Source organism: Panthera uncia, chromosome D2 (genome assembly GCF_023721935.1).
Source record: "Panthera uncia isolate 11264 chromosome D2, Puncia_PCG_1.0, whole genome shotgun sequence".
Lineage (NCBI taxonomy): Eukaryota > Metazoa > Chordata > Mammalia > Carnivora > Felidae > Panthera > Panthera uncia.
In genome coordinates, this window is record NC_064818.1 from 41811688 (window position 1) to 41832598 (window position 20911).

The window sequence follows — 20911 nt, forward strand, 5'->3', positions numbered from 1 at the left end:
AGCTGAGCTTGCAAAAACTGTTTCAAAATGACAGGCATCTATCATTCTTTCCCAAATTTTATGTAATCCTCCAGAAGTGACAGTGGCACAGAAAAAGACATACAGCAAACAGAGAGATTCCTTTGCTGTAAATGAGAACACCTAAAGTACCCTGACTCTCCGTTGCTCCCTGCAGTGAAATTAGAGCTTTAAATGGAACCTTAATAATGGAACAATCTCTAGGTTTATTGATTTTCTTCAATAAGTTTCTTAACCTACTCAGGCATGTTTTTGTTTTCCAACATAAAGCAGAGTCTAATTCTAAATGCTTGATGTTAAGTTTTTTGAAGTGTTGAAATGAACACAGAAGTTAGTGGGAAACTAATTTAATCAGCTCTTGTTACAAAGGGAAAACAATATAAATACCCGTTAGACAATATTTATTTATTTGATGCCACAAAACATAAGAGTTGGCTTTCAAAAACTATGTAAAATACAGTTGGCGTGCTATAAGAAAATAAATCCCCAGACCAGAAAAATTTAAATCAAGACACAAGGTCAAGATTGCTGGGCAGGGGTGTTGGGTGTGTGTTAGAATCCAGAAGTAGTAACTGGAGAATCTTAAAATTTTTTTTAATGTTTATTCATTTTTTGAGAGACAGAGAGACAGAACATGAGCAGGGAGGGCAGAGAGAGAAAGAGAAAGAGAGAGAATCTGAAGCAGGCTCCAGGCTCTGAGCTCTCAGCACAGAGTCGGACATGGGTTTCGAACTCATGAACTGTGAGATCATGACCTGAGCTGAAGTTGAATGCTCAACTGACTGAATTATCCAGATGCCCCGAGATTGAGATTGGAGAATCCTAGATATTTAGTAGCAATGACTTGAATATTCATTTCTAAGATTCCTAGTACCCATGTTAAAAGCAGAACCATAGTTTTTTTTTTTTTTTTTTTTTTTTTTTTTAAAGCAGAAACATAGAATCAACTTCGTTTTCTATGTAGGAGATGCCAAATGGTGGACTGGCAATGTCTGCATCAAATTCTTTACTGAATATACTAACAAGTCTATCACTCCTTTCTGTGGTAGCTGGAACATCAGGCGAAGCCATGATGCCGGAGCATAAAGTATGATCCAGAAGGGGATTCTGAGACCATATGATGCCAAACTGGTGGTCTAGCTAAGCCTGTAGACTCCATAATCATCACATGAAGGCCTTTGTAGAGAGGACCTACAGGGAAGGAGATCTTAGTTTGTCTGAAAAGGAAGAGTGGGGGCTGGCGATGTGTGGTTAGCCCTATAAGGCACTAAAATTAATTACAAAAGCTTTATCATTCAAACAGTGTGGTATTAAAATGATTCTGAATCATAAAACCAGAAATTTATATAGTTACATTTAAAAGGAGATAGTTTCAGAAATTCCAATGGAAACTTGCGCTTCATTGTTTCTGGAAACCAACATTCTTAAAGCTGATTTTCCACTTTGTTGACATATCAGGGGTCACACCAGCATCCTACAGAATGCCTTTCTTTTTTTTTTTTTTTTTAATTTTTTTTTTTTTAACGTTTTTATTTTTGAGTCAGAGAGAGACAAAGCATGAATGGGGGAGGGTTAGAGAGAGGGAGACACAGAATCCGAAACAGGCTCCAGGCTCTGAGCTGTCAGCACAGAGCCCGACGCGGGGCTTGAACTCACTGACCGCCAGATCATGACCTGAGCCGAAGTCGGATGCTTAACCGACTGATCCACCCAGGCGCCCCCAGAATGCCTTTCTTTAGAAGTACAAGTGTTTGTGTGATACGGGTGGGGCCGAAAGCCCACCATGCTGAAACTCAAAGGAATTATGAATACAGCTGGTTCTGGAACACTAAGAGAACATCCTGGGATTGTTTTCCCACTTACGTAGCTCACAGAACTGGGGAGGGGAGTCTGCAGAGCTGCTAGCTGTTGGTGAACACGCAAGCTAGATCAGACTCTTCTTGGAAGTTGTGAATGGGAAAATATTTTTTTTTGGTAAGAGTCGCTGTGCAAATTTATTGGCCTCATTAGTAATTAGTGAAGGTTTTATGAACGAAGAGATGGCACATAAACATTCAGCTTATGCTATGTGCTGTTTCCAAATCACAGTACTTGCTGTGATTTATGAGATGAATTGAGAATGGAAAACGTGGGCTACAGCATCCATCGCCAGTGAAAGAAAACAATTGCAAGCCTTTCACTGCATCACGTTGAGGCACTCAGTAATAAACACGAAGGGGTTCGAAGGGTACCTATCATTAGTGCATTTTGCCAACCTTTACTTGTTGGGAATACAGGGTCTGGGGCTGTATTCAGACACTGCAGGTGTACTTGCCCTTCTGATATTTGGGTTACACAACACCCAATAGGTCAAGGGAGACCTGGGAACTAACTCCTCCAAATCTACACTGAGCGTGCCACAAAAGCCTGGGAGCCCCTTTCTTCCACCTTCTCTGTTTGGACTATTCTATCTGCCTTTCCTCTTAGAAGTGAAAAGAAGAAGAGGATTAAACATACCTGACTTAGCGACATTGAACATTCTTTAGTTAGTTAGTTATTTTTGCTTTCCTACTAGTTCCGTAGCATTCTTTATTAACAGATTGAAACATAAACTGGTTAATTGTGTAGCTATTCTTACTCCAAACAGGGGAAAGAGTGTTGCTTTTGGAGTCGGCTGGGCCTGGGTTCAAATGTCGTATCTACCACTTAGTTATTCGAGCAGATGATGGAACTCCTTTGAGCCTCCCTGTCTATGTGAAATGGGGGCTGTGCTACTTACCACACAAGGCTGTTGTAGGGATTAAGTAAAAATAAATCACATAACGCACCTTGCCCAGCTCTTGGCACACAGTGTACCCTTGGTAAAATACTATGTTCTGAACTTTCATGTGGATAGATGCCAGGTCCACGCTCTTTTTTTTTTTTTTTTTTAATATGCAATGTATTGTCAAATTGGTTTCCATACAACACCTAGTGCTCATCCCTATTAGGAAGCATTGATTACTCTCAGAATAGCTCAGACTTTTCATTGCTGGCTCTCTTTTCCAAGGCCCCACACAGATAGCACTCAATACCCTGCAATCCTGGCAGGTGAGAAAATAGAGAGGCTCCCAGAGCTGCAGGGCTGGCTGGGGGCCTCACTTCCTCCAGAGACAGTTGTCTTTGTCTAGAATTAGACAAATATGAGTGTTGGCAGAGATGTCAGAGCATGGAGCATTGGTGGTGTCAGCCAGGCTCTAGGAGGGTCAGGTCATAGGGCTCAGAAGGCTCTCTCTGAGCCCTGAGAATATTGTCAGGGCCCCCCCACACAATCAGTCTTCAGACTCATTCATACTAACCAAACTTTCCAAAGACTAGAGGCCACAATACTTTGTGCTGTTAAAGATCTTCCTTCCACCTAGATCACACCCATCCAACTATCTGAGAACCCTAAGAGCAATTGTGGATCGTCATTATAATCTTCAGAACCACCATTTATTCAGTGTCACGTGCTGAGCACAACCATGTTTTTAATCTTAGGTTGGGTTTCCCGCTTCAGCCGTGGCCAGGCCAAGGAAGCAACCTGAGCGGACGTGAGATGGGGCAGAGGAGATGTCTAACACAGCCTTTCATCCTACAGCAATGCCACGAGAGAGTTGATACTAGTGTCACTTCACTGATGGAGTGAAGCCTGGAGGAGTGAAATAACTGACTTGTGGTCATGAAGCTCTAAATAGCAGGGCCAGAATTTAAATGTAGGCTCATGTTAGTTTTGAAGCCTGTGCTGGATTGCTCTGCTCTGACGCTAGGCTAGACACGTTGCATTGTCCCTCTAAATTCTCTCTCCAACCTTCTCTGCCCAAGAAAGATAATCTGCAGGAATTACATCACAGTGCTGCCTTTCCTGCCAGCTTCTGGTTGGGATAGTGCAATGAGGAGCACCATCAAGCACGCGATCAGAGGGAGAAGGGTGTGATCAGGGTAGTTACTTCTTTGGCTTTCTCCCTAAAGGTTGCTTGGGAGTGGCTAGGTCCCATGATCACAGCTTTGCCCAGGATGTTTATTCACACTTCTTTTTCCTTCTTGGTTCTCATGAGTACCTCCTTTCCTTGCCCCTTCAATCCTGGGTGGGTGGCATGATTAGTCACTTGTGATTTCCTTACTCTGTCCCTGTCTCTTGGAATTGTTCTGTCTTGAGTGTGCTGTGCTTTGCTGGCGAGACCCCAATTCATGAAGCCTCCTCCCCGATGTGGCTAGAAAAGCGCAAAGTCCTAGCATAGGTGGTGTCTGGGTAGGTCAGCCTCAGTGTGACTTACCCATGGCATAAAGCAGTGGTCTCTGTGACCACTGATGGCTCATGCACTGAGAGTACTCTGGCCACCAGGGGGTACCGAGAGGTGTTAATACATCGTTGCTCATGATTTCTCCTTATCTAAGTTTCATGCAGACAAACTTCTTTCCATGTACACAATTTTTCTCAGTTATATTAGTAATTAAGCAACAACAGCTTAACCTTCCACTATACTTTGCTTTGGTGTCCAAGCCTGTATCTGCCTTCTTCAGGTGAGGTAACAGCTGTTCCTCGAGGTGTTCCTGCATGTAGCTAATCTCTTTAGTTCTGGGCGGATTGTGCTCATTTTCCTCATGGGCGATCAGAGTATTTCCAAGTATTTGGGAGACAGAGAAGAGCTATCAGTTCAGTTCATTAGGTGGTGAGCCTGTTGGGTTGACGCTCCAACTTCCTCCTTAAAGCCTGAATGTCTTCTCTTCAGTCGCCAGGACTTGGCTGGGAGGAGATAGGTGTGTCCCTGCCTCCTCTGCAAACTCTAGCTCGCTTTTATGCCTCTCAGTACCTCTAGGTGTTCCACAATTCGCTGCATTCATTTTGAATTAAAAAAGAAAAAAAAAGAGACCAACTCTGCCTTTGAACAAACATGTTTTTATTCAGGGTTTAAAGCATTTCTTTTATGGCTCCCCTGCCGTGCCTCTGATTGTTTCCCTTTCCTTGGAGCATGAGTGATTGTTTATTAAACATAATAATAATAATAAAGTGGAGGTAGGGTCTCTTAGCTGGCATTAGTTCAGATTCCAATTTAATCTTTCCCTGGCCTCACTTCATTACAAGTCTATTCGATTGTGAATTTCATAACCAGCATGTGTCAGGGTGAATGAAGTCAAGCTTCAGAATAACATGTCAGTAAGATGATTGTTCATAGAACACACAGTACCTCTGGTCTATAATTAAAAAAAAAAAAAAACCTGGCTCGAAAAATCATGATAAGGAACTTGCTTCATTGCATAGAACCCAGGAGCTTTGAAGTAGCAAAGGCTGCCTTCCAGAGCCAAGAGACTGGTCCCTGTGAATGTCAGGACAGGGAGAGATATTTCCTGATCTCTTAGGGGAGTGAGTAGGGCTCTTCTGGACCACTGAGAGGCTAGGAGGGGCAGGGGCCTTTAATACTTATTTTTCCAGGAACAGTGCTTAGGACAATGGGCTCTGCCTCCTTTTTTTCCCAGTGTTTGTTTATTTTGAGTAAGCAAGCCAATGAGCAAACAAGGGTGGGCAGAGAGACAGAGAGCAAGGGAGAGAATCCAATCAGGCTACCTGCTGAAGGCCAAGAGCCCAAGGCAGGGCTCAACCTCAGGAATCATGAGATCGTGACCTGAGCTGAAATCAAGAGTTGGACCCTTGACCAACTGAGCCACTCAGGCTCCCCTGGGCTCTGCCTCTTATTAGCAGTATGGCCTCAGCTTCTTCAAGTATAAAGTAGGATGACAGTAACTATATCTAGCTGCTTTTGTACAGATTGCAAGCCCACTTATATACTACAAATGATTAGCGTGCCTAGTACATAATTGGTGCCCAATGTATGGTAGCTATTTTTGTTATTGTCCAAGATTATGTTACAAATAACCTTAATGATTGTCAGAAATAATGATTGTTTCACAGGACTTGGGGTCACCATTGGAACGGGAGAAAAAGATGATGCTGTTCATATGAGGGTCTAGGTGAACATCTAGATTCAGAAGTGGAAGAAATGATCTTTGGTTATAGTGAGGAAATAAGACATTCTATGTGTCTGGAGCTGGAGACAACTCCCCAAGAACATGATCTAGTTACATTAAAAAACATGGTTGCCTGACAAAAGAAGATGTGCAGGTGGCAAATAAGCATATGAAAGCACATTGTAAATCATCAAGGGAAATGCAAATTACAACAAACAGGGGCACCTGGGTGGCTCAGTTGGTTAAGCATCCCACTCTTAAAATTTTTTTTTTTTAACGTTTATTTTATTTTTGAGACAGAGAGAGACAGAGCATGAACGGGGGAGGGTCAGAGAGAGGGAGACACAGAATCCAAAACAGGTTCAGGCTCCGAGCTGTCAGCACAGAGCCCGACGCGGGGCTTGAACTCACGGACCATGAAATCATGACCTGAGCCGAAGTCGGCCGCTCAACCAACTGAGCCACCCAGGCGCCCCTTAAAATTTTTTTTTTAACATTTATTCATTTTTTGAGAGTGAGAGAGACAGAGTGTAAGTGGGGAGGGGCAGAGAGAGTTGGAGATACAGAATCAGAAGCAGGCTCCAGGCTATGAGCTGTCTGCACAGAGCCTGGCATGGGGCTTGAACTCATAGACCACGAGATCCTGATTTGAGCTGAAGTCAGATGCTTGACTGACTGAGACACCCAGGCACCCAAGCATCCCTCTCTTGATAGAACCTTGCAGGGCTCTGCACTGACAGCAGGAAGCCTGCTTGGAATTCATTCTCTCTCTCTCTCTCTCTCTCTCTCTCTTAAAATAAATAAATGAACTTAAAAACAACAACAACAAAGAGATACCACTACATACTTTTACAAAGGCCACAATCCAGAGCACTGACACCAACAAATGCTGGTGAGAATATTTAGCAACAAGAACTCTCATATATTGTGGATGGGAATATAAAATGGTACAACCATTTTGGAAGACAGTTTGGCAGTTTCTTACCAAACTAAACATACTCTTGCTGTGCAATCCAGCAATTATGCTCTTTGATACTTGCCCAAAGGAGTTGAAAACTTAGGTCCACACAAAAACCTGCACACAGATGTTTATAGCAGCTTTATTCATAATTGCTAAAACGTAGAAGCAACCAAGATGTTTTTCATTAGGTGAATGAATAAACTGTGATGCATCCAGACAATGGAATATCACTCAGTGCTTAAAAAAAAAAAAGAAAAAAGAAAAAAAAAAAAGAAAAAAGCTGTCATCAAGCTGTGAAAAGACATAGAAGAAATTTAAATGCGTATTACTAAGTGAAAGAAGCCAATCTGAAAAGGATATGACATTCTGGAAAAGGCAAAGCTATGAATACAGTAAAAACACCAGTGGTTGTCAGGGCTTGATGGGGGTGGAGGGAGAGATGAATAGGTGAATCAAGGGATTTTCAGGGCAGTGAAAACACTCTGTATGATACAATGATGATATAGATACATGTTGCACATGTCTATGTCCAAACCCATAGAATGTACAACACCAAGAGTGAACCCTAATTAAACTATGGATTTTGGTTTACTATGATGTGTTAATGTAAGTTCGTAAATTGTAACAAGTATACTTCCTGGTGGGGGATGTTGATAATGAGGAAGGCTGTGCGTGTGTGGGGGACAAGGGGTATATGGCAAATCTCTGTACCTCCCCCTTAGTTTAGCTGTGAACCTAAAACTGCTCTTATAAAAAAAAGTCTTAAAAAAAAGGCAGTTGCTGGACTGTGTGCGGAAGACAAGGATAGGGCTGAGGAAGAAACAAGAGCCTGAAGTCTGGGAATGAGGGGTTAGTGTGGCATGGGTGGGGCAGGGTATGGGCCCAAGGTTAAGGAAGCCCAAAACTTGGGAGAAAAGAAATGCCTCAGAGGCTTTTGAAGCCTTTTGTTGTAGGATCCATGATGTAAACCTTCTCTGTCCTGCAGGATAGCCTAGAGTGCACCCATCTAGTGTCCAAATTCTTTGTTTGTTTGGATTTTTAGGTGAGCTCAAAGTTTGCTGAGTTCTATCGGTTGATTGTTGTAGGTGAAAACTGGGAGTTTAATGAAACATTGGAGACAGGGAAAGACGAGGCAGTTGTCCTATGGACATCTTAGATGTCCCCTGAGGATTCCAGCTAGGGGAATGTTGACACGGCAATCTGTTGGCCTCCTCAGCACAGGTACTCAGCCAAGCTCACATCTCCTAGTTTAAGGTTGGTCAAATTCGTTCCCAGTAAAGCAAGTGCACTCCTCCTCCCATAAGCCCTCTGTAAGGGGTGGTAATATTTTGAAATGAGGTCATTTATAGAAGTTGTATTCTTGAGAATTTTCACTGCAGCTCCTATTCTAGGTAGTTTAGAACCAGGAAATTTATTTAAGGAAGAGCTAAAACCAGGAAGAGGAATATAACAGTTATCTAAATAATGATAGCTAGTTTTAGGTCCTAACCATTCATGTTGAAGTCAGTTAACTCTACCCGTGTATTTCAGGTGACCGACCTGGAGTTGGGCCCATGACTTGGAAGGGAAACAGAAAGCCTGTGGGAGTAGGGAGTATATTCTGGATTTTAGACTTGGCCCAGTTTTCTTATTGCATGTGTGTTATTTAACAAAACACAGTATTCCTAAGTAACATTGAGATGTTTTTGTGTTCTGAAACTCCAAGCAACTTGGGGCTGAGATAGATCAGTAGTCTACTCTGGCCACAGGATCTGTGGTGATTTCTAGCTAACCATGTGGCATACAGGCATATTCCTTGTTCTAGGAGGAGTGCATGCCCTGACATTTATCCAAGGCCTGGAGAATTTTGTTCTGGACTACTGCAGTTTCTCAGGCATTGGCATTTTTTCAGAGTCAAGCTCAAAGGCCTGATGTCAGAACAGCCAGGTTATAGGAACTCCTCTATTTCTCACTGAGGCTATCACATGGCCCTACTACTTAGCTGTCTTAGAGGCCCAGGCAAGAAGAGTGGGACCTAGGAATTTAACATCACTGGAGAAAGGTTTGATCCCTCTCCTTGAAACCCTTCTTTCTTCTGGTTTCTGGGATATTGTGCTCTCTTGGCTCCCTCCTGCCTCACTGGTGCTTATTCACACCCGGATGAGCTCTTCCTCATCCCACTGACTCTTTTTTTTTTTTTTTTTAATTTTTTAACGTGTATTCATTTTTGAGAGACAGAGAGAGACAGAGCATGGGCGGGGAAGGGTCAGAGTGAGAGGGAGACACAGAATCTGAGGCAGGCTCCAGGCTCTGAGCTGTCAGCACAGAGCCTGATATGGGCTTGAACCCACAAACTGAGAGATCATGACCTGAGCCGAAGTTGGACGCTTAACTGACTGAGCCATCCAGGTGCCCCCATCCTATTGACTCTTAATGATTCTCCATGGCTTACCCCTGTTCTTTTCTCTTCCCATTTATATGTGCACTGTGGGTGACATTACCTAGTCCTATGACTTTAAATATTTAAATATGCTGAAAACACTCAAATTTTTACTTCTCCTCTTGAGATTCTAGACATATATTCAACTGTAGACTTCATATTTACACTTAAATGTTTCCTGCTCTCTAACCATACCTGTTTCAAACCAGAAACTTGATATTTTGCCCCTCTCCTTCCCAAATAACACTCCCCAGCATCCCCTAAATTAGGAAGTGTTGCCTAAATTCGCCTTCTTGCTCAGGCTTATATACTGACATAATCCCCAACTCCTTTCTTTCACACTCCACATCTAGTTGATCAGAATGTTTCCAGAATCTGACCACCAGATACTATGCTACCATCTGCCCAAGCCACCATGGTCTGTCACCCGGTAACCGGCCAGAAACTCCTAACCAATCTTCCTGCCTTCATGTATTCTCCCTGAAGCCAGAGGAACCATTGTAATGTGTGAATCTAAACAAGACATTCCCATTCAGTAACTTGATATTCCTCTTTGAGTCAAAATCCAAATCCACATCAAGATCTCCAAGGCTTTAAATTATCTAGTGTCTGCTTTGATCTCATCTTTTCTCCAGCAATGTTGGCCTCCTCACTGTTCCTTGAACACAAAGAGGATTCTTCTGTCCCCAGGACCTTGGACTTGTTCTTTTCTCTGCCTGGATTGATCCGCCCCTCAGTTCATTGAGGCTTCTGCTTAAATGACCCATGTTAAGAGAGCTGTCAGGGACCATAGTATCTGAAATAGAACATTCTATTACTTTCTCTTCTCTTACTTTTTTGTTCATGTACCTGTTCAATTATTCCTATGTGTGTTTTTATTATGTATTGATCTGTTTATTCCTTTATACTTGATCTCCCCTCACTACACTAGAAGCTTTGTCTGGTTTGTTCATGCATATATTCTAAACACCTAGAATAGTGTCAGACACAATGCAGGCACTCCACAAATATGGGTTGAATGGATGAAGGTACAAGTAAATTAGGGAATGAGAAAGCGTGTGGGTTCCCAGTGAAAAGAACATATGTACTCAACATAATTGGATTCATGTAAACTTTTCTAAAAGGCAATTAATCCTTTGGGCAAAGAGCCCCCTTTGATAGTTGGCAATATCCTTGCATCTGAAATGGGTAGAGCATTACATGGTGGATGGTTGTGGACAAGCTGCTATAGGTGACCCTACTTACCCCCGTTTTAAAATTTTAGCTTATACTAGGGTCTTCAGAATAGAAAAGGCCCTATGGTTTGAGGCTTGACTCTGGCCTATAGCAGCTATTTGTTCTCAGGAAAGTTACTTAACCTTTGTGATTGTTTACCTTGGTTGTGCAAAACTAGGATATATACAGGACCTCCCTTACACAGTTATTGTCCAGATCAGATGTGGCATATATAATACTTAATACTGTGCCCAGCACATAATAAGCACTCCATAAAGAGTAGCTGCTTTGAAGAAGTTGATGATGATGGTGTTGATGATGTTGCTTCTGTTGCCAACTGGAAGGCAGTATGGTTTAGAAAATAATGGGAACACACAATCAGGAGACTGAGTTTAAGCCTTCTCCTATTAGCTCAGCTGATAGTAGATACAGCAAATATATATTGGATGAATGATTCTCATCAGTCAGTGGCCTTTCCCTGCATGAAGCTTTCTGCAGCTGGGCTCAGGGCCTCTGGGCAAGCATGGTGGGGGAGTGACTTTGTATCACTCTCAGCCTCTGGCTTCAGAGCCGATGTAGATGTTAATAAGCAGCTGTGATTGGGTGACCCGTGGAAGGAAAATATGCTAGACTCACTCTCAGCTCATTCTCCTTCTGTGAAGGTGTATTGGTGGTCATCCTCCTGGTCAGTCAGAAACCCGGGTCCTTATCCTCAGCAGGGTCACGATTCTATAACTGATATTCTCTCTGTGGTCCTTACTTCTGACTCATTGTTCCCTTTGGTCTCTTTCTGTGTGTGTGGCCTTCCATGTCTCTCTGTTTTTGTTTTTGTTTTTCTGTCTTTCTTTTCTTCTGTTTCTTCCTCTCCCCCTCGATCCCTTTATGTCTCCCTTATTTTCCCTTACTATTTGTGTCTTCTTCTTTTCCTTTCTTCCCACATAATTTCTGTCTCCACCTTATTTCCCTTCACTTAAGAGGACAGCCACAGGGGTCAAGGCTGGGTGCCCATGTGTCTGGTCACTGTCTGTGGCTGTCCTGGGGTGTAGGAAGCCCCACCTGTTCTGGGGGCCAAGGGGATAGCAGAGTGCTACTCCTCTCCATCTTCTCCATCCCATAAGCATGATTTTTACCAGGGTCCCATCATCCTGGGAAATTATAGGGAGATTTAGAGAAGGGAGGATTATTATTGATTTTTTCTTCTAGTTCCATTTCAGTGGATTGTAAAGAAACATCTAAGATTGTATGACTCAGAGTAATAGACCTTCACAGGGAGAAACTTCAGTGAAAGAACACAGTTATGGGCTCTGGAATTTCTGGCTTCTAGTCCTAAGCCTTCCAAATAATTATCTGTGCATTGTTTTGATAAGTTGCTTCCTTTGTCTGGGCTGTGGTTTCCTCATCTGGGAAAGAAAGGGTTTAAACTGTCTTTTGTTTTTTAATTTTATTCTTTGTTTTCTGACTTTTTTCTTTTTCTTTTCTTTCTTTTCTTCTTTCTTTCTTTCTTTCTTTCTTTCTTTCTTTCTTTCTTTCTTTTTTCATTTTTTTTGAGAGAGAGAGAACACACATACAGGAGGGGCAGTGAGAGAGAGATAGAGAGATAGACAAAGTCCCAAGCAGGCTCTGCACTGCCAGCTCAGAGCCTGATGCAGGGCTCAAACCCACAAACTGTGAGATCATGTCCTGAGCTGAAACCAAGAGTTGGATGCTTAACTGACTGAGTCACCCAGGTTCCCCAAAACTATCTTCTAAGGTAACTCTGCCTCTAGGCCCCCAACAGTTTTAAATTGAGAAGTAAAATTCAGTGTTATTCCTCACACTTCATACTTTACTTCCATCCAGTAGTGATCCTAGGACAACTGTGGCCTCATCTCTTACCTCAATGCTAATGTGGAAAGCAACTCAATATATTGAAGAACCATGGTGGTGTGGACATTTGTCCTTTGAATTCTGGCCAACACATGCACATACTTTTCCTGCAAGTAAACCTTCAGCTTGTTCTATGGAAAGTTATGACATGAACAAAGTCAGTCTGTAATTTTTAAGTTAATGTCAAGGCCCTACCTAGTCACAGTCACTGTTGGGTGCTCTACCACTCCCTTTGCATGCACGAGGCACAAATAGAGTGGAGCAGAGCCTCTTTTCTGTCCAAACATCCCTATGCTTTTTTTGGAGTGATCGCTTCTTTCTCAATCTTAAGATGTGGCTCTAAGGAAATGGCTTTTCTGTTTTGGTATAGATGTGGAACTGCCAGCAGCTGTGGCCCCTGCCCCAAGTAGGAATCAGTTCTATAAAGGAGAGAAGAGAGCCAGTGCTCTGAGAGAAACAGAGACAGGGATGGGTGAAAGGAATCCTGGTGGCATTTGAGTTCTTGGTTCTGCACCTTAGGCTCAAATGATCCAAGTTTCTGCCTCCCTGAAGCTTGGTTATTGGAGTCTTCTTTAGAATCAGTTCGGTAAACCACCGGGAGCACCTAATAAACTTCCTTTTTTGCTTTAATCCAGGGTGGGTTGGTCTCTCTCTTCTTTTGTAGAGTGGGAAAGCAGTGAAGGTGGCTGGATTAGAGTTTTCCATAGAAATAGATCTAATAGGAGGTTAATTTCAGTAGATGAAATTTTTGTGAGGAATTGGCTCAGGTGATTATGGTGGCCGAGAAGTCCCAGAAGTGCCATCACCTAGCCGGGGAACTATGAAGGCTGGTGTGTAGTTTGAATGCTTGAGAGCCAGGCAGCTGATGGTGCAGATTCCGGTCTCGGCTGAAGGAGAGCTGAAGGCAGGAGAAGCTCCATGTCCCAGCTCATGTAGTTACCTTCTTCACCCTTTTTGTTCTGTCAGGACAGCTCGGGTGATGTCCACTCACACTGGGGAGAGGTGTCTGCTCTACTCAGTCCACCAATTCACATCCCAGTCTCTTCCAGAAATGCCCTCATAGACATGCCCGGAAATAACGTTTAACCAGGTATCAGGGCATCCTGTCAAGTTGACACATAAATTAAGTATCACAGTGGCCACGAGGCTGGGCTGGTTGGTCGCATCACATGCTCAGCTGGGGAGCAGGTCTCTACTTCCTCATTATGTCTCAGCTCTGGCACTACATGCTGTGTAACCACCTGTGATCTGTTTACCTTCTCTACCACCACAGGAGGTTCCCTTGGCCTCAGACCCTCACCTTCAACCTGTCAGTTGAAAAAATTGAACTAAATAGTCTCTTGGGGTGTTATTCCAGCACAAACATATTCTTTGTAATTCCAGGAGGAAAGAAAGGCATTAGAAAGTATATTCTGACAAAACATTCTCCCCATTTCCTTCTCAAACCTCTGAGTTACCAAAGGCACCCCTGGTCTCTCTGTGTGCAGCTGTGTTTCCCTCTTTCCTGGCCTGAAGCCCCTGGGCATCTCATCTGCAACTCCAAGTGAATATTTGAGATTCCCTCCCTATTCCCTGGCTCTACTGGATGTCCTCCTGGCTCTGGGAGCCTTCAGATGGTGTTGCTGAACAGAGGGGAGCAGAAGGGATAGGGAGTAAAGAGGATGAGGGTCCCAGGAATTGTGGAACCAACAAACTAGCGTGTTCCTCTCTCAGGACCATGATGCACAGTCCCTGTCTCGAGGACCAATTTCATCAGGCCAGGAACCAGACTCTGAAGCATTAGATGCATGGCTGGTCCTGAGAGATATCCTGCCTTCCACTCATTCACTGAGGGTCACTACAGTGCTACTCCAAATACAAGAGTGTGATTTTATAGCTTCGACTCTGGGGCAGATGGTCATGGGCTCCAGCACCAACACCACTGCATACTCCATTACCTTGAGCAAATTATTGAACCTCAGTTTCCTCACCTATGAAATAGGGGTAATGATACCTACGTACTTCCCAGCTTTGTTGTGAGAATTAAATCAATTAAAGCACAGTATCTGGAACATTGTCAATACAACATAAATGCACACCAATATTTGTGCTAACCAGTTCTGTTTTGGAGCATGTATTAACAAGATGGATGAATCAGTCTGAATTCTGGTTTTGACTTAAGTTTCAAATTCTGACTGCATTTCATGGATATGACAAGCCTTTTCTTGCTACTAAACTGATCTTAAGAAGATGTGTATAACAAAGGCAAAACTACCCTTATGTTTAATTTCACTTATATGTTGTTGGAGCACTTTTTATTGTGGATCTCCTTTATTGTTTTAATGCAGGCCATTCAGTTGTTTTGGGGTTTTTTTTTGTTTTTTTTTTTTGTTCTTTTTTGTTTTTTTTTTTTTTTTAGTATTAGACCCACCCTCCAGAAATAGGCATTTTGATACTTACTTACACACTTTTTGGAGACACATTTCCCCCAATTTTTTCATAAATATTTTTTAAATAATTGCTGTTGAAAATTGCTCACAATATCCAAAGGAATATATTCAAAGCACTCACTCTCTATGGTATCTGACAGGAAAACTGCCTGCCTGTTGGAACAAACAAAATAAGCTTGTCAATGATTTCTATAGAATTTTTCTATTATTTCTGTTCTACATAAAATCCTATAAAGCAACTTTTTTTTTTTTTGGTGCAGTGACTTAAAAAATGAAAAAAAAAGAAAAGGTTTGAGTGGATACAGCAATCTTACTGAATGAGAAATAATTTTTCTACTCTCCAATTACTTCTGTTCTGCTGGTCTCCTCCAGTGTGGGGAAACAGGGAGGTAAAATACTCTTTATTTCAACCTATTGTGGTAATTTAGATAATGACAACAATTATAGGACAGAAAAGAGAGTTTATAAAGCAACCGTCTTCTAACTTCTAAAGAAGAGATCAAAGAGAGTGAAGGAGGGAAGGAGACAAATTATTACTCAAGCCCTATGGTGAGTGCTTCACAGCAGCATTCATCTACTTGAGTCCTAGAAATCTTACCAAAAAATCCCTGCAAATGCACACATGCCCAAACACTATTTTCACAAATACAGGAAAATGCGTGCACATTAATGTATGCCCACTTGTTCAGTTATTTTTTAAAATTTAATTTAGAGATACAGAGAGCATGCATAAGTGAGGGAGAGGGGCGGGGTGGGAGGCGGGGAGAGAGAGAGAATCTTAAGCAGGCCCCACACTCAGCGTGGAGCCCGACCCCATGAGCCTGGGATCATGACCTGAGCTGAAATAAAGAGTTGGATGCTCACCGGACTGAGCCACCCAGGCATCTCTTGTCCAGAGTTATATTAAGGGCTTTAAAGATGTGCCATCTGTTTCTCTCTGTTAGAGGGATGCAACTCAGAGTGGAAGGGTTTTGGAACTGGTATTTAGGGGAGAGCTCTGTCTGTCTGGACTTGTGATTAGAGAAGTTTGGTGGGCTCTTATCACATCCCTTTCTCATTTAATATATAGCTACTGATATGGAGGATCTGTTTGGGAAGTCAGGCAAGGCTAGATAGGACAATGCCAAAGGGCCTAGCTTCACCAAGGTGCTGTCCCTGGTGCTGAGAGGAACTCATTACCAGGGATGGGGCTGTCTTTACCCCCAGGGCTCCTCATGGTTAGTGCTGGCAGAGGGCATTTCCTTCAGCTTTAATTCAGCAGATAGAAGAAAAGGCCTGTGTTTAAATTACAAGTTAGAGGGAAGGCCAAGAACCATGTTCAAGGGTTCCCATGTAGGTCGTCCCACATGGATAACACATGGATTACACAGGCCACATCTAAGATCACAGCTCTCCATGGAGCCTCTGGGGAATGAGGCTGTAAACAGCTCTAGTCAGGCTTACAGGGAGGTAACCAGTCATCCTCTTCATATGGTTGGCCACAGGAAAATTGGGATGGGAAGGGGCCTATGTGATAGCTTTGTGACAACAACTGAAGGAGTGGTATTAAGAATTAAGCAGTGGGGTTGGCATGAGGGAGCAAAGTGGCCTCCAGTTGCCTGAGACTCCTCCTGTGTGCCAAGCTGTCATGGCATGACCTTTCCAGGATGGGCCTCTCTCTGGGGTGCAGTGAGAATCTCTAGGGTACTCTGCTATGAGCCTAGGGGCTCTATAGTTTCCTTTAGCACAGGGATATCTATACTCCCCTAGAGTACAAGGTTCTCATGGGTTTCTTCTTTGGGGTATGAAGGATGGGTGGGTGGGCAGCCAACAGGTGGGGCTATGCTGGCTTCTCCCAGATTTCTGGGGGAAGGGTCCATAGCTTCAGTAGACAAGGGAAACAGGGAGATAGAGGGAGTCAGAAAGATTCAAAGCCTCAGGGTGAGGGCAAGTGACAGGGATAGGACAGCATGGGAAAGGATAAGAAAGGGACAGATGGCAAGAGGGAGAGGGAGAAGAGGAAAGAGAAGCAGGTAAAAAGGGAAGGGAAGGGAACAGAATGAAAAAGAGCTAAGAGAAAGGCAGAGAAATAGCATAAGAAATTAGAGAGAGGTCTAGGAACTCACTCTGGGAGGTCTCAATTGCCAGTGATGGTCATGTCTGTGCCCCTCCCCAGTACCTGTCTACTAGCATATGACATGTGCACTCTTTCCTTAGACTTTCTGAGGCTGGCTCCAGTTCCAGGAGGAGCTAGAGTACAGTCTATGACTTATAAACTCATGACTGAGACTGAGAACCCATTCAAACTCATAAGTGGCCCTAGTAAGAGGACTTATCTAACTTAGGCTGAGCCCTTGAGGCTGGCCGAACAGAAATATTTAGGTACAGAATAGGCATGGGTGGGGCCAAGGATGTTGCCCCAGTTGTAAGGCTAGCCAGTGGTAAGGCTTTGGAAAGAATCCAAGGCCCAAAGATCTTATAGTAACTTCTAGGTAAACCTGGTTCTTGGGAGAGGTAGGCTCCAGGGATCCAGGGCATTATGGCTCAAACAGGAAGAAGAGCCAGAAGGTAGCCAGAGAGTGAGGGAAGGATAGGTTTCCCAGAGAGAGGTCCCTGCTTAGTGTGATCACCCTTGCTCAAATAGGGCCACTTTCCTCCAGTCCTCAACCCCCTATCCTACTATAGCTTTCTTCCAAGTAGCTCTCTCTAAACCAGTAAATGAAAGAGGTGCTGTTTGAGCCTAGTGCTGTCTTTGGCCAAAGCTCATAAACTCTTTGTTGGGCAGGGAGGTGTCCTGTGGCAGTGAAATCTAGGAATAGCAAGATGGACACTATGGAGAATGAGATTCATGGTTACCCCTATGATTGCACCTTGTGCCAGATGGATGGCACATGTAGAGACAGTGTGTAGTCAGCACTGAGATTATGGGTACCAGAGGAGGGAAGTTCAGTGGGAACCACCATCCAAGGTTTTAGGGCATGCAAGTCCATAAGCCACGGTGAGAGCCTGGCCACAAGGAGACTGGAGGAGCATGCCCTCAGCCTTCTCAAGGACAGTGGCATATTATTGTTGAATTCATTTCAATACCCCCTTGAATTTAGGGTTTCTACTCCTGACTCCACTGCACCCCAATGCCTGGCTCAACTACCTGCCAGTAGCAACTCTTAGAACCCTGTATTTCTTCTGCTGCCTCTGTAGGCATCGGGGGCTTCATCCCGCAGATCCAGTCACAACTAAAATTACCTTTTCAGAGCACCAGGCATCTGTTTCCATGGAAACATGTACTCTGGGGGGTAGAGGGGGTGGAGACCAAGAAGAACCAGTAGGTACTGTAGGCTTGGAAAGAACCTTGTAAATACTTCTCAGTTTATTCAGCATACGCCCCTGATTCACATTATAAATTAAACACCTCATCATGCGGTAATGGTTCTAACTGGGAGTCATTATGAACAGCTCCAGCACCCTGGGGCCCAATCAAGACCAACAGTGATAAAAGCTGTCTTCCCTAAGAAGATTCTGTGAGTGAGCCAGCATTTACTTACCTTTGCAGTTAAGTGTCACTGCAAGCTGTCCATGGAGCCGCCAGAAACTGTCCTCGGTAAGGTTATCTTGTCAGCAGACATATAGGAGTATTGGGGCGGGGGTGGGGGTGGGGGACACAGAACCTATGCTTTGGCTTCAAACAGACCTGAATTCTGATCTCACCCCAGCTGTTTAGCACCTGAGTGCCCCCAAAGATGTTTCCATATGATGTCAGTTTCCTTATTTTTAAAGTGGGCTACTAACTACATGGCATTTAGTATTGCTGATTATTTGCAATTCCTTTGATATCGGGCTGTGCTGAAGTTTTCTGATCTTTTGCACAGATTTATTTTTCAAAAGGCATTGGACAGGTAACTATAATATAATCAGAATACTTTGGTCTGAAGTGACAGAGACCTAACTTGAAGAGTCTCTAGGAAAATCCTTTTGGGGGGAACTGAAATCTCCCAAGAAAGTGCTATTTTGTAGTAAAACTTGTTTCTTTGGTCACAGCTTTTTCCTTAAAGTAATTGTATCCCATGGGCCTTAAAGAAATTCTGAGGCAACCTGATAACAATGCAGCAGTGACAAAGTTATGTTTAAAGAGTGGCATAGGGTGGCTACCTGAGCTTAGGTATGAAGTAGCTTTTATTGAGGGACCTTCAGGGTGTTATTTATATAATTATGGGAATGGCAGAGGTATAACTAGTCCCCAGGTCAACTGGAACCAGAGACTTGCATTTTTCTAGGGGCCTCTGTCTTTCCCTGAGCTTATTTCTTTATTCTCTTCTACTAAAAACTGGCTTCTGCCAGCTCATGAGAAATTCAGTTGCTTATGTTACCCAATCTTCTGCCATTCCCTTGGTGACCTGCATATCTCAATTCCAATTCCAAAGTTTGGGAGGAAAGCTCCTAATGACCAGTGGCTCACCCCTGGACCACTGGATTCTGACCAAGGAATCAGGGTCATATATCTGGCACAGATGTAAACACAGCAGTCTTATCCATATATTATGAGCTATTTCCAGAGATGGGAGATTTTTTGCTTAAGTAGTAATCCCAATTGGTGTCAATTCCTTACCTTCACTAGGCATTCCCATTCTTCTCTACATCCTGTCACTCGATGTAAAGGTAATTCCAATATTAAACAGAAGTTAAGGCCAGGTCCTTAGAGAAGGAATTAAGGAAAATCCAATGAGTAATGTCCTAATGTTTATGTATTACAGGACAACCTGGTTCTTTTCTTCTAACTTTCACTCACTTCCACATCACTGAGTGATTATTCCTTTTGGTTAGAAAATGGTTCAAGGGAGCCCCTGGCATTTCCTGCCCATCCACATATCCTCCTTGGAGACCCTGTCTGACTCATGATGTGGAAGGGGCAGCCCTACAGATCATGTGATTTCATTATACTGCCCGAGATGCTTGAATCAGGGGTGGATGCTGGACTGGAGCTCACGCGAACAGAATCTTGCTTTAGTTGTATTTGCTGAGGTTATTTCATTCCATAATAGAACCAAAGCAAGCTTAATTAACTGTCCCATCTTACCCCCTCACACTAAAGAACTATTGTAAAACAAGGGTTTGAGAAAGGAACATCTGGAATTTGTGATCATTTCCTATGGAACAGAGTCTTTTTAACCTTTCTTACCATGGCCCAGAGTAAAAATGACATTTTATGTTTGCCTGGAAGGAACACGTATGAAATTGAAACCAAAGTTTTATGAAATAATATTTATGCCTACTATGTGCAATGCACTATAACATTTTCTCATACCCTATATTTATTCTATTTAATTTTTTGTCAAAAGTGCTAGTCATCACTCGCTAATTTTTTTCATGAGCTAATGAAAAACCATTGTGCTCCATAATTTCAAAAACACTCCTAGTCTAGAGTGCTTCATTTGACCTCATTCAGTGTCAAGTTCCAATCCTTGATCTTAATTTACAATCCAAATTCTCAAGAAAGAAAACATGTTTCGTTCTTTTTGGATCTGGGGCCTTGCATTGTCCTAATCAACAATGGCTGGATTCTAAACATGGATGCTGATGCCCAAGTTTGTAGATCATTTTAACCAAAATTTACCCCCTAAGGTAGGCACGAAGGATTCTGTGACTGACACATAGCGTGTGGATGTGTGCAGCTCTGTAATTATCTTGGCTCACTGGTACTAAGGATCATTCCTCCCACAGCTATGTCTATGGCCAGTAGTGTTGATCAAGTGTGTCCAGAAACAGTCTGGTTTCCATAGAATCAGGATCCCCTGGAGTGAACAAAACACAATGCTGCAAATACTTTTAGTTGCTGGTGCTGAGAGCAGGGAAGGAAGACAGCATTGGCATAGTTCAGGACTGAAGCCAGAGTGGAGTATCCATACAATGGAATACTATTCAGCAGTAAAAAGGAATGAACTATCAAGCCATGCCAAAACTCAGATGAGTGGATCTTAAATGCTTATTGATAAGTACAAGAGACCAATCTGAAAAGGCTGTATCCTATATGATTTAATTAATGTGACATTCTGAAAAAGGTAAAGC